This window comes from Gossypium hirsutum, chromosome A10 (genome assembly GCF_007990345.1).
Source record: "Gossypium hirsutum isolate 1008001.06 chromosome A10, Gossypium_hirsutum_v2.1, whole genome shotgun sequence".
Classification (NCBI taxonomy): domain Eukaryota; kingdom Viridiplantae; phylum Streptophyta; class Magnoliopsida; order Malvales; family Malvaceae; genus Gossypium; species Gossypium hirsutum.
Window position 1 is genome coordinate 70,147,320 of NC_053433.1, and position 15,153 is coordinate 70,162,472.

Here is a 15,153-nt window from a genome sequence, read left to right on the forward strand (position 1 = left end):
ATATCTAGGAAAACTGACATGAAGTTTATTTTGACTGAATTATAAATATATGTAATGTAAAAACATTTGCAACAACTGCTGCATATTTTTTGGGCTGAGAAGTTTATTTTGACTGAATTATATCGCAAAACTAACATGAAGTTTTACTAAGGAAATGTCATTGTCTTTCAATTCTCCATCACTTGATCTTGAACATTGACTGGATTAGTCACATTATGCCTTATATCAATTTTCAATTTAGATGGTTGTAGTTTGAAGATGATCTATTTTGGTACAAATCAGTTGGATTTTGCTGACATTTAATTTTTAAACTTTTTCAGGGTCATTCTTCTATATCTGTTTCTGAGATGCAAGTAAGTTTTTTACTTAATTACTTTTACATTTATGTTCTCTGTATTGAATCTAATTTGATAAATCAATGCATTCCAGGGAGCAATTGGAAAAATGATCAGCCATTCAGATTGATAATTTTTGTATCAGTTTGTTAGCATCCTTATCAAGTATCAAATGCCTATCTGTTACTTCTTGTACACTGCAGGTTGGTTATATAATTCCTTCTTGTTTGGATTATTCTGTCAAGATTTACTTAGAAACTGTTCTATTTTACAATATTAACTAATGTACTAAACTTCATGATATCGAAACCTAATTTTTTCTTCCCTATTTTTGTGCTATGACGATTGTTAATAAATTTAATTATTACTATAATAATTATATGAAGTAATATATATGAAGTAAAATTATATTGTATACTAAATATGGTACATATACTTTAATTTCTTGTGTTTTGACTTTTAGGATATAGTTCCATGTGTCTGTACTAGTGAATTAATGTTGTATGTATTTCAGTTACTGCTTCCTGCTCCTCCTGCAACTATTGTTTCAACTGAAGCTGCCATTTAATCTTCGAATTAATATTTGGTACTGATATATATAAAGTTTTTATATTTGCTTAAACTGAAATATATTTGGTGCTACTCTTATAATCTTACATGTGTCTGTATTAGTGAATTAATGTTGTATGTATTTCAGTTACTGCTTCCTGCTCCTCCTGCAACTATTGGTTCAACTGAAGCTGCCATTTAATCTTCGAATTAATATTTGGTACTGATATAGATAAAGTTTTTATATTTGTTTAAACTGAAATATATTTGGTGCTACTCTTATAATCTTACATCTGTTCTAGGTACTATCGAGCACCTGAATTAATATTTGGTGCAACTAAATACACCACAGCCATTGACATCTGTTCTAGGTACAGGTTTCGTTGCTAAATTTTTTCCCTTATTTCTATGCATTTTCACTTTAAATTACTTAAAAAATATTACTTTTTTGACTCCAGCCTCTGTTTGCTGGTGAGAGTGGAGTAGACCAGGTACGCTTTATTAAGGTACGTTTTATTTCAAAATTCTAATCAATAATAGTTTTATCATGATGATTTTGGAAAAATTAATATTTTGGGGTTGCGATCTTGTAAAGATTTAATTGCTGGTTCTGTTTGGAGCAGAACTATTTTGTTTCCAAATTAATTTTTTTATATTTGGTTCAACTTAATTATTATTTGATTCAACTTAAGTATGAATAAGTATGAATTAATTTTATTACCATATATGTAGCTTGCTTGTCCATTATAATTACAACAATAGCTGACCTTCTCTCCAACCTTATTTTAAATATTTTAAAGATTCAAAGTATATAGGCTGGAAACCTGACGGGTTGCCTTATATCGAGCTGCAAGATATAATGGATCCTCCCTAGGTGTAACAACGCCACGTATGATGAATCTTAAAAAATTCAAAAAATCTCGAAAAAAGTTCTATCGCTATTGAATATTTATATAACCTTAATTTATTTCCAATTTACTTATAAAAATTAAACTACGATTCTTTTTTGATATTATTATATTCAAATTACTATTTTTTTATATTAATAATGTTTGATTTTAATATTTAATATTTTTAAATGTATTTGTATAAAAAAAAGATTTCAAAAAAAGTTCTATGGAGCTTATAAATAATTCTATCGACCTTAAAAAAGAATTAAAAATTTCAACGACTGAAGGGCCACTTATAAATAATTTTATCAATATAATAATATTGATCACTGTTTAAATATATTATAACTAATTTTTATCAAAATAGTATTAATATTGATCATTACTTAAATAAATTACATAACTCACATAACGTACATAACAACTTACATAACTTAACTAATACATGTAGTTTAATCTAATAATTTCCTTAAAAGCATATAGTTTAAAGTTCAAATTTCATAACTTATATAATCTACATAACTTACATAAAACATAAATATATATCATGTCAAGACTTACATAATAAACAACTTACCCGTGTAACTTATTGCCAACTTTAGACTTCAACAACTACGAAATGGATAGGACTTGGATGAATTTCTCAATGGCAAGCAACGAGTATCAAAATGTTGGAGTGCAATCCTTTTTAGATTTTGCATTTCACAATTCAAGCCAAGAGAATATGATTCTTTGCCCGTGTAAGAAGTGTGGCAATATCTATTGGCATTATCGTGAAGTTGTCTACGAACATCTAATTGTTGATGGCTTCATTCGGGGGTATAAAAAATGGATTTTCCATGGAGAGTGTACACCTAGTGGAGCCTCTTTGACGATTAATCCGGGTTATCCTTATAGTGGTTACCGTTAGTATGTTAGAGAAGATGACATGGAAGGTATGATGCGGGATACATTTAATATGCAGAGTGAAGGTTTCCAATCATTTCCACCAAACTATGTTGCATCCGATGATTATAATATCGGTGGGAATACTTTTATGGAAACGAGAAGAAGTGTATCGGATGAACAACTGAATGAAGAAGCGGCGAAGTTCTACACGTTACTTGGTGAAATGAATGAAGAACTTTATGAGGGATCAAAATTTTAGAAAATGTCATTCTATATTCACCTTTTCCACTTAAAATGTTTGGGAGGGTGGACCGAAAACTCTTTGACAATGCTGTTAGAGCTTTTGAGAGAAATGTTCCCGTTTGCAAAAATCCCTCAATCATGTAAAGACATGAAGAAAGTGATAAAAGATTTGGGCCTTGGGTACAACAAAATTCATAGTTGCCCAAATGATTGCATGTTGTATTGGGGTGATCGGAGAAATCAACAGTCTTGTCATGTTTGCGGTAAATCTCGTTGGATGAATAGAGATGCAGAAGATGCTAATGAGGATGAATATGGGCCACAGTCAATAAAGAAGCCGAACAAGATTTTACGATATTTCCCGCTAATCCCAAGGCTTCAAAGGATATTCATGTCGTCAAAGACAGTCGAGTTTATGACGTGGCAGCATGATCAATGAACGGATGATGGATTATTAAGGCATCCTGTAGATTCTTTAGCATGGAAATCATTTGACAATAAATTTCCAAGCTTTGCAAGTGATCCTCGGAGTGTAAGGCTCGGGTTAGCATCTGACGGATTTAATCCTTTTAAAATCATAAGCACCTCGTACAGTACTTGGCCTGTGGTCCTTGTTCCTTATAATTTGCCTCCATGGCTTTGAATGAAGCAATCTTCTTTGATATTATCTATGATTATCCCCGGAGAGAAAGGCCCCGGAAATGATATTGACATATATCTGTAGCGACTTATTAAAAAGTTAAAACGATTATGGGCGGGTGTTGAGACATATGATGTATTGAGAAAGGAGAACTTTTACCTACGTGCTGCTTTACTGTGGACAATTAATGATTTCCCGGCATATGCGAATTTATCTGGTTAGAGTACCAGAGGACGTTATGCTTATCCTTGTTGTGCTGCTCAAACGTGTTCACAGTGGTTATATAATGGGTAGAAGTTCTGCTATATGGGGCATCGTCGATGGTTAGATGAAAATCATAGCTATAGATTTCAGAGGGCTTTATTTGACGGTACTGAAGAGTTGAAAAAAGCTCTTGAGCAGACCATTGGATCTGAAATCTTATTCATGTTAAAAGATATGGAATTCAGTTATGGGAAGCTGAATCAACAATCTAACAGGCAAACAAATAGATGATCGAGGGATGAATCTGATGATGAATCTGACAAGGAGGATGACCCTAATGAGGCGGACTTGTGGAAGAAAAGAAGTATTTTTTTTGAGTTGCCTTATTGGGAGCATCACATATTACGCCACAATCTTGATGTGATGCATATTGAAAAGAATGTCTGCGAGAACGCCATCCAGACAATTTTGAACGTCGATGGTAAATCAAAAGATAATCTTCAGAGTCGACTTGATTTAGTTCACATGGGAATTAGGCATGATTTTCATCCCCAAGTACGTCCTAATGGAAAATATTGATTGCCGCCTTCAATTTTTTCAATGTCAAAGGAAGAGAAAGAAATGTTCTGCACGGTGTTGAAGGATATAAAGGTTCCGGATGCGTATGCATCAAATATATCTCGATGTGTAAGTCTTAAAGATCGAAGACTATATTCATTAAAATCACATGACTATCACATCTTGATGCAAGATCTACTTCCAGTTGCATTACGGTGTTGTATGTCAAAGAAGGTAACGTCCTGTATAATTGAACTGTCCAATATAATGAAAGCAATTTGTGGCAAAGTTCTGAATGTTGAAGAACTTGAAAAAGTACAAGATCGAGCCGCTTTGACATTATGCAATTTGAAGAAGATCTTTCCACCTTCCTTCTTCACAATTATGGTGCACCTTGTCATTCATCTCCCTCGTGAAGCAATAATTGATGGGCCGGTTTTCTATAATTGGATGTATCCAATTGAAAGGTGCTAATTTATTTCAAAGGCGCTAATTTATTTCAAAGGCATTCCACCTTTATACCTATAGTTACCAGTTTTGATAATGTTGTATATGGTGTTTAGGTTCCTAAGCAAATTGAAGTCTTATTGCCGTAACAAGCATTATCTGGAAGGATCGATTGCTGAAGGCTACTTGGCAGAGGAGTGTATGACATTCTGTTCTAGATATTTAGAAGATGTTGAAACAAGATTGAATAGACAAAGTAGAAATGCCGGACTCAATGATCCTAGCTTGGTCGAAACTTATTTATTTCAAAGTTATGGAGAACCAATCGGCAAAGTTGAAATTGCAGAATTAGATGACCGATCTTGGATACAAGCACATAGATATGTTCTTTTCCACCACGATGCACTTGAACAATTACGCAAGTAAGTTCTAGAATATGATAAATATTCATCTTTTTTGATTTGTTTATTTTTTAACGAATTAAACATGTTTTTAACATAGTGAGTACAAACAAGTCTTAAGATCTCGTTCACGCTCACGAAGATTACAACATCGCGAGATTAATAGGTTATTCGCAGAATATTTTCATGAATGGTTAAGCCAAACGGTATGCAACTCAACATTTATTGACAAATAATAATGTTTTCTCATAACATTTACAATTACTCAATTTACTTTTGATTCAATAGGTTTGGAGTGGGAATATCGTTAATGACGAAGTTAAATGGCTTTCCCAAGGTCTGAATCGAGTAGTAAAAAGATATAGTGGCTTCATAATGAATGGATTCAGATTTCATACCAAATATCGTGAGAGATTGAGGAGAACTCAAAATTGTGGAGTAGTTGTTAATTCTTTAATTACAAGTTACGCTAGTGCTAGGGACAGTAATCCTGTCGAGGGAAATGTGGAGTATTACGGACTTCTAACCGACATTATTGAGTTGGATTACTATGGAAAATGGAAAGTTATCTTATTTCGATGTGATTGGGCTGATGCTAATACTGCTCGTGGAATTAAAAATGATCAGTTTGGTTTTACAATGGTGAATTTCTCTCGATTAATTCACACTGGAGAACATTTGATAGACGAGCCGTATGTATTTTCTTCTCAAGTTAAACAAGTTTTTTACTCGAAAGATCCAATTGATGAGGGTTGGTACGTTGTACTCCGAAACACCCCTAGAGACTTGTTTGACATGGGGAATGGAAGTAGAGATGGCATCGTTGAAAGATCAGAAACTTTGCCTTTTCAGAACAAAACTTAAATGAAAATATCCCTAGTACTAGTACACAATTTCAATGGGTTCGTCAGGATGTGGACGAAGATATTTACGATTTATGATGTAGTAAGATTTTATGAGTTTTTATTTATATGTAATGTTAATTTTAACATTGTCATGTTATATAATTTAACTATTTTATATTTACTATTGTTGTTATTTCTTATCAAAATTTTAACTATTTTATGTGTTGCAGGAAAAATGCCTAGAAGAAGATTAAGAGATCTTAGTATTGTACAGAATACTACAAATTTGGAAGAAGTAAGTACTGAACAACAGATAGTTGTTGGATCTTCAAGCGTGCCGGAGACACTTGACGAGTCTGTGGAATTTCAAAGTAATGTTAAGTTTATTTTACAAACTGTATTAAATTTTATTTCTGATTTATTTTTAAATTTCAATATAGTAATAATATATTATTTTTCAGCTGAAAATGGTCGGACGCGCAGAGGTCGAGGACGTACGCTCCTAACAGATTTATATAACTTAAATTCTGTCGAGCGTGTCAAAGTAACTAGAAACAGCCATGGTCAGCCTGTTGGACAGGAAGCTCGACTTTTAGCAGGCTATTTGGGCATTATAGCACGAAATGCCAATATGTTGCCCATCAACTATGAATCATGGCATAACATGCCTGATAGCAATAAAAATCAAGCTCTCTCTAATATTAAGGTAACAAAACATTAATGTGATTTATAATACTTTGGTTTAAGTTTAATTTATATTTACTTCCTAAATGTGTTTTTTAGGAGAGGTTTGCTTTAGAGGTCTCTGATGCCTATATCAAGAAGGCATTGGGTAAAAAATGGAGAGACCATAAAAGCATTTTGAAAAAAGAATATTTTAAAAAACCCATAAGCCTCGAAGAAAAATTACAAAATGTCCCATCGGGAATGCTGAGGTACCAATGGGAAGATGTGGTTCGATTTTGGAATTCGAAGAAAAGAAGAGGTATTATGTACTTGCAAACTTTTATAAATTTTTCGGTTTATAGTATTTACTATATACGTAATAATAATTTCATTATGTAGGACCGTGAGCGAGTTGGAACAAGTAGTAGGCAAAAACAAAAATTTACGCACACGGTAGGATCGAGAAGTTTTGCTTGTGTTGCTCAGGCCGCGGTACTATGGATTTATTAATTCTATCAAGTATTAATGACTTTTTACTATTAAAAAATATTTACTACTATATTGTAGGAAGCCTCGTCTGGTCAAAAAGTTGGACGCCTTCAGCTTTTTGACATTACTCACAGGAAAAAAGATGGAACTCCGATGATGTGACAGCCCAAAGTTGACCCTAGTCGGGAAGTGGTTTCGGGACCGCTAAACCGAGTCACCGAAATGTTTGAATGTGATACTTATTGTCTAGAATATGTAATTATGAATGTGTGAAAATTTCAAGCTTCAATTTGGTTGATTTCATGTGAATTTAGTCAATAGGACTTATGTGAGAAAATTCTAAAATGTGATAGGTCAAGGTGTGAGGACCTATTAGTGCATGTGGACAAAGGGGGGACTTGCATGTCAAATTCCCCCCCTAATGAGTAGTGGCCGGCCATGACAAGGAATGATGGGCAAAACATGTCATGAAACATGTTTTGTTAATGGAAGAATAAAATAAGGAGTATGGGTAATAAAGAAATGGAAAAAAAAGAAAAAAAAATGTGTGGTTGCCCCCCCATTGCCGTGAGCTAAAGAGAAGAAAGGAGAAAAATTTGTGTTCATCCTTTCTCATCTTCATGCTTGCCGAAACTAGAAAGAAAAAACAAAGAAAATTTTTCTCATCCTTTGGTTCATCCTTGGCCAAAAATTTTAAGGAGGAAAGAAGAAGAAAGGTGAAGAGATTCGGCCATGCATGTAGCTAGGCTAAGGTATGTTTGATGATGTTCCATGAGATGCATGCATGTTTTAGTTGTTAGCTTGAGTTCTACTTGGCCCATGGTCTAAATCTTGCTATGTGATGGAATTGGCACTTGACCATGGATGCATCATTCTTGGTTGATGTTTGATGTTGTGGTGATGAGGCATGAGGATGAGTTAAGATTCGGCCTAGGTGGAGGTCGTGTTAATGCCATTGCATGCAAAATATGAAGCTTGCTAATGATGCATGTGATGATGGCTTGATGATTCTTGAACCTCCTTTTTAGCATTTTTGTGTGAGCACATATGTGCATTGGTTGCTAAATAGAGAAGAATCGGCTAGCAAGATGTGTGCTAAGGCCGAATGTAACTTTGCATGTTAATGAGTAATGCATGTGTTAAATTGATGAAAAGGGGGAGGATGCTTTACTAGTGTGTATATGTGTGTATTAAGTGTTGAAATCGACCCCAAAAATAGACATGCATATTCGGCCAAGGGGAAAGAAATTAGCTAATATGTTGTGTTGGTGCATGATTTTTGCATGTATGAGACTTTAATGTCTAATGTATAAATATGGGCTAAGTGCCTTGTGTTCATCTTTTTGATGCCTAAATGATGAAATCAATTTATTTGTTTAATTAAGCTCAAGAGCAAAGGGGAAATAAATCCGATAAAGGGAAGGAAAAAGTGGTCGAATAGTTAGCGGAATCGTTCGACAACACCCGAGGTAAGTTCTTGAGTAAGAGAGCTTAAATTACGATGTGATTAAATCATGCTCTATGTGAGGCTATTGAGCCGAATGTGCAAGGATGATATGTGCCTTGTGTTTGAGTTTCGCAAATGAAAATGAAATATGAATGTGCCATGAATTATTGTTAGATGTGCATGATTAATTGAATGCTGTCTGGGCTAAGTCCCGAAGGCTTTGTGCTAAGTGAATATATCCGGACTAAGATCCGAAGGCCTTTGTGCGAGATACTAGATCCGGGATAAGTCCCGAAGGCATTCGTGCGAGTTATTAAATCCGGGTTAAGTCCCGAAGGCATTCGTGCGAGTTGTTAAATCCGGGTTATGTCCCGAAGGCATTGTGTGAGATACTAAAACCGGGCTATGTCCCGAAGGCATTTGAACGAGGAGCTATATCCGGTTAAATCCCGAAGGTACGTGATTTGGTAATGAATGAGCTTGCTGTAAAATTCCAGCGAATACTCGAAAAAAACATCCTAATATGGGGATATGTTACGTATGTGTTAAATTTAATCGAGCCCTTACAAATAAATGTTCGCTCAGTTGATAAACGAGCTACCGGCCTTCGGCCAAGTTAGTTTATTGTGTATGTACATAAGGGTTGTTAATGTTGTGAAGCAAGTTTGATATCGGTAAATTGCGTATTATGAAATATTCCGTTTAGCTAAATGTGTGCTATTTTTTGTGCATGCTGGAATTCCTTGCTCAAACTTACTAAGCATAAATTGCTTACTCGTTACATTGCTCCTCTGTTTTATAGATTTTTGGTTCTCCAGCTATCGGACTCGGGATCTTGAAGTCGAAGTCGCCCACACTATCAAAGGCTCTTTTGGGTACTATTTTGGTTGAATCTTGATATGGCATGTATAGGACTACCCATTGTTGTCTTTCGAGTACTTTATGAAATGTATAAGTGTACAGCCATGCGAAAATGGCTTGTAGAAGTGGAGTACGGCATTAGACCATTCGTATTTATGAATGTATAGATGGTTTCATGATGTAACTATAGTTGGAATGGAAGTGTTGAGCAAATGATCAGCCACTAGAATGGCTAAGTATGATCATATGTGGGCTTATGTATGACAAGGCCCTAGTTGGTCCATGAAACCCCAAATTAGGTAAGGTTACTTTGAAAACAGAAGCTGATAGCAGCAGTGGTGTGGATTGGAAAAATCACAAGAATTCGTAGGAGTGGAATTAAATAGTGAATAAATTATGTAATCGAACCTTGATGAATCTACTTTCATATGGAAGTAACGAAACAATCATAGGAACAGTACAGTAAGAGATATTCGGGTTCTTGTGGAACAGGGCCAGAACAGTTTCTGGATTCCCTGTTCCGACTTTGGAAATTCACTATAAATTGACCAGAGATAATTAGGGGTCATACCATATATGTATGGATTCCTCTCTGAGTCTAGTTTCCATAGAAACAAACGGCATCAGTATTGAAGCTCTGTGCAGAGAGATATCCCAGTCGTAATGGGAAAGGGTCAGTGTAGTCGACCCCTGTAACATGGGAGACTTTGACTAATAAACTGTACTAATTGGCCCAACCAAAAATTCTAGAAAAAAATAAATACGTGGGGACATGAGTCTAGTTTCAGGGAAAAATCACAAAACTGATTTTCGAGTTGTGAAACTCAAGATATGATTTTTGAAGCGACTAGTACTCAGACTGGGCAGTGTCTGGAAAAAATTTTTCAAAGTTTGTTAACATCTCGTGTCCGACTCCAGTGTCGGTCTCGGGTTCGGGGTGTTACAGATGACATCTGAGGCTGCAGAAATTATGGTATATTTACTTAATAAAATTTGATTCATTATAAATATTTATAATATTTAATTATAATGTTTTAATTTATCGTTTTTACTAGTTTAATTTAAATAATGTTATGTTGTATTCCTTTTTATTGTATATTTCGTTTCTAACTCTTTAACTGATTTATTAGGAGAAACTAAAAGATAAGAAGGCAGAGTATGAAGTGACTGCTTCGACTGATAGTTCTATTAATTTTGAGGATATTGATAACAAAATTATTAATGAAGTTTTGGGTCCTGAAAGGTATGGTCAGGTTAGATTTCAAGGATCTGGTGTTAACCCGACCCAATATTTTGGATTCGCCTCGCACCAATACATGCCTTCCGGGAGTCAAAGTCAAGCTGAAGTTCAGAGGCTAAAAGATCAGATAGTTCTGATACAAGCTAGCACATATGAGCAAATTTCTCAACTTAGAGCGGAGGCAGCAGCGCGGGAGGCGGAGCAGAACAGAAAATACAATGAACTCCAGCTACAGCTTCAGTCTATGATGACTATGTTCCAGCAATTTCAAAATCCCCCATCTTAGACATTTGTTTTCTTGTAACTTTTAACATTATTGTAAGAATATTTTGAATATTCATTTACAATTTATATAATATATTTTTCGTATAATTTTGTATTATTTAAATTTACAGGTTTTGGTTGGATTTCATGGTATATTTGCTGTTTTTGGTTGAATTTCTTGCAGGAGGGTTGGATATAGGTGCAAAAATATATACTGCAAAACTGGGCAAATTAGCGGCGTTTTTTAAAAAAAGCGCCGCTAAAAGTACTGCAAATTAGCGGCGTTTTTTAAAAGCGCCGCTAAAAGTCTTGGCCTATCGGGTTTTTTTAAAAAGCGCCGCTAAAAATCCTGGTCTTTAGCGGCGCTTTTAGAAAAACGCCGCTAAATGTCTTGGTCTTTAGCGGCGTTTTTTAAGAAAGCGCCGCTAAAGACTAGGATTTTTAGCGGCGCTTTTTTCAAAAAAACGCCGCTAAAGGCAAAAAAAATGCCGCTAAAAGTCTGTTTTCCTGTAGTGCAAAGAAAGGTTTGACAAAGTATCAGTACTCAAAAATACCATTATTAAATACAACTTGCCCAAAGTAACTTTATTCATAGCATCAAGCAAAGAATTTTGAAACTTCAACACTTTTATCAATTGTCACCTTATCATCAGAAACTTTGTAGGATGCTATTCTGGCAAATGGGTTTTCCCCTTGTATTTTAGAATAAAAAGTTCCAGAAATATTTTTGAGTCATTTTAGTTTTGTTAAAGTTCCAACGGTAATGGAAGCACATGCAGTGCCATGACTATTGAGGTCTTCTAGAAAATTAAAATCAACCAATCTTGTCGCTTTAGTTAAAGCCTTCCCTTAGGTGTAATTTTCAATAGCCACAATCTTTCTGCATTAAATATCAATTTAAATCATCATTTTTATTATAAAAATAAATTAGTAATAAAATTATATTAGTAATAACTGAAGCAAAATACATACCTTTTAAAAGAAATATTCAAGTGGCTAGATTCCAAAATAGGAATATGTTTATCTGCAAAACATTCATGATTCACATTTATACCTGAATCAATAACTGCAATTATTGATTTTGACTTTTCTGCCATTGAAATTTTTTCTTTGTCATCAAAACAATATTTTTCTTCTTCGTCCACAATAAATTTTTAGAATTTGAACATGCATGGTGCAACTGATATCATCTGCATTAATAGAATGGTTAGTGACCCTAACAAGTAAGATAAACATAATTATTCAAATTTAATTCAATATTTGACACAACTTTTTTGAATTTTATTTCTAAAATTGAAAAAAAAATATATTTTTTCATTCATATATCACTTTTTTTTATTAAATTATAAAATCAAGCCAAAACCCGAACAAATATATAATGTTATCTTAAAAAAATAATTATAATATTTACCTCATTTTTATAAATATATTTTAGGCTGCAACATTTTAAATTTTGATTCCCTTTCTCACTCTCAAACAAAGCAAATTTATTATAATCTTATAACAAACATTTCCACTTGCTTTTTCTTAATTAGGCCACCATTACTAAATTAATAGTAATTAAAAAAATATTATAATATATTATTTAAAAAATAAAAATAGAGATTAACGAATTCTTAGTATCATTTCCCCTTTCGATAAAAATGAAACTTATCTCGACTTTTTTTTATAATTCTTTAAAATAATCTATTTTTTTATAAAACTATATAAGTTCCCTATCCTACTCAATGTATTTATTGAAAAAAGCTCAAAACTTCAGTCAAAATTAAACCCTTTTATAGTTGGTCATTTGTTTTATCACGTGGACAAAAAAACACGAGCTTTCTTACCCCGCAAATGAAATAGTTGATTTGGCCACCCCTTATTCAACTGAGAATAGACTAACTAAAACCTAATTATCTCAACTTGATAATAGAAAGTTAAAAAGAGAAGCCATTTAAATTTTAGAAATGTTTCGAAACATATAAATATCATTGTTGCTCCATTTTGAACATCTCTTCTCTTGATGGTTTCAACCATTGTTGCTCCATTTTGGACTTTTTTTATCCTTCTATTTTTTTGAAATGGCATCACTTTAAGGGATATTTCTTTTCTATCTTTTTAATGTTAGCGTTATCGTACCAAATCACTTATTTTTCTTTTTCTTTTTCAATAATAAATTATATTTAATCAAGTAAATAGTATTTCTCAGCATGATTAACATATAGTTGTTAGTTACTTTGCTTTTTTTTCTCTCTCATTTTTTGGGAGTGCCTATCTCTTTTTGGAGAGGTTTTTTCTCCTTTTTTTCATGACAAATTTATTTTTTGAGTAAAAAAATGTGGTTTCGAGTCAATTTTTTCAATTTCTTTTGTTTTTTCTTTATTTGTTTTAAGGTTCTAAGTCTTTTATAATAAGAAAAGAGTCTGGTCTTTTGGTTTTGAGTCTTAGGGCAACCTGTAGTTGATGATTAAGTCATATTTGAGTTTTTTGTTTTTCTATTTTAGGTCTTGCTTTGATGATTCTTTTTTTGTAGGATCTATTTGTGAGTATTTCCATTAATCGAGGGATAGAATAGTGTCACTTTTTAATCCAATTAACTGCTTTGCATTGATTTGGGGGTTTTTTATAATGGAAAAGGAGAGGGGTTTTGATGAGCTTGAGATACAGTTGGAAACAGCTAAAGGGGGTTTGGAAAGGGCAACGAAATTTACACTAGTTGGGAAAATTCATGCGAATAAAACTCCTAATAGAAAGGGGTTTAAATGGGTTTTGCAGAGTATCTGGTCTGAGGCAGAACTAGAAAAGGTGTGGGAGCTTGGAGAAAATATGTATGCTCTTTAGTTTGCAAAACTTGAGGTGATAGAATCAGTTTTGTAGAATGGACCATGGATAGTGATGGGTTTTTGTTTGAACTTGAAGAAGTGGGCAGTGAATCGAAAAATTCAAGAGTTGGATTTTACTAAGGTGACTATCTATATCCAAATATCTAATTTACCTCTAGAAATGATGACAATTAGGAATGTTGAATTGATTGGTAGTAGGTTAAAAAAGTTGGTGAAGGTGGATTATAGAGTTTTGGAGAGGGGATGGAGTAGAAGTTTTTTTAGGGTTAAAATTGAGACTAATCTGAAAAAACCCTAGTTCCTGAATTTTGGGTAACGAATGAGAGTAAGGACAGGGTGTGAGGTAAGATAAAATATGAGAAGATTGCATATTTTCCTTTGGATGTGGTAAGGTGGGACCTTAGTAAGAATATATAGATTTGAGAAGGTGAAATGGAGTGATGAAGGTTAGGTTAGGAGGTATGGTGGATGGGTGGAAGCTATTAGAGTAGGGATAATATTGTGCTTGGGATAAAGGAGGGGAGGAATATGGGGTTGGGAAAGAATTATGAGGAGTGGGAAGGAAAGAGGGAGAAGGGTTTGAGTGAATTGTTCAAGGGGGTGGGATATTGGTAGGAATGGGTGAAAGTGAGGGAGAAAGGGAGGTAGGTTAACGATGGGGCAGTTTTGGAGAAACTGTGGAAGATATAGGTGAGAGTGGGGAAGGTAAGAAGGGGGAGGGGGAAATGTTGTGAAAGAAGTGATAGTGGATGATGGGTCTAAAAAATTTAATAGGCAAGAAATATCTTTTCATAAGAAAGGGAAAGAGGGGTTGAGTGGGGAGGGGATTGAGGGTGTTGAATCTGATGTGTATTCTGAAGAAAGGCTTTTAGGTAAGATGGTTGGAAATGATGGGAGAAAGGTAGTAAGAGTTGGATTGAATCCTTACTTTGTGGAGCTTTCTTCTAATGTAGGTGAGAAATGTGAAATGGACAGTGTGGAAACAAGTGCGCAAAGGGAAAAACAAATTTTGGTTGCTAAAGAAATTTTAGGTGAAAAGGTACAAGGTATGTCTTTGGATAGAAGCTTGGAGGATGATGATTAGGAAAATAATTGGAGAAGAAAGAAATAAAAAAATTGATGATTGGTTAATGGGAAATAATGGGAATAAAGGGGTGAAAGAGAATGCCAGAAGGTTGTAGAGAAGACGAGGTGAAGAAGTATAAAGGGGTTGGAAGGTGTTAGAGAAAGGTAGGGGGAAGGAAGTCCTAGGCTTGAGTTTTCAGAGGTATTAGTTGAGGTCCTGTTCAAAGGTTGGTTGATACTGAACGTTACGGTGGCTATCCTATAACATCCACCAAAGGGCTATGAGGTTCTTATCT

The 15,153-nt window shown here is 34.1% G+C and overlaps 1 long non-coding RNA gene across 1 annotated transcript; it reads left to right on the forward strand.

Moving 5' to 3' along the window:
• Window positions 1-842: 842 nt before the first annotated feature.
• On the forward strand, window positions 843-6,522 carry LOC107896068 (uncharacterized). The gene is made up of 5 exons (XR_001683575.2): window positions 843-921; window positions 1,033-1,104; window positions 1,187-1,255; window positions 6,231-6,371; window positions 6,484-6,522. It is a non-coding gene; the product is annotated as an uncharacterized lncRNA (long non-coding RNA).
• Window positions 6,523-15,153: the final 8,631 nt, after the last annotated feature.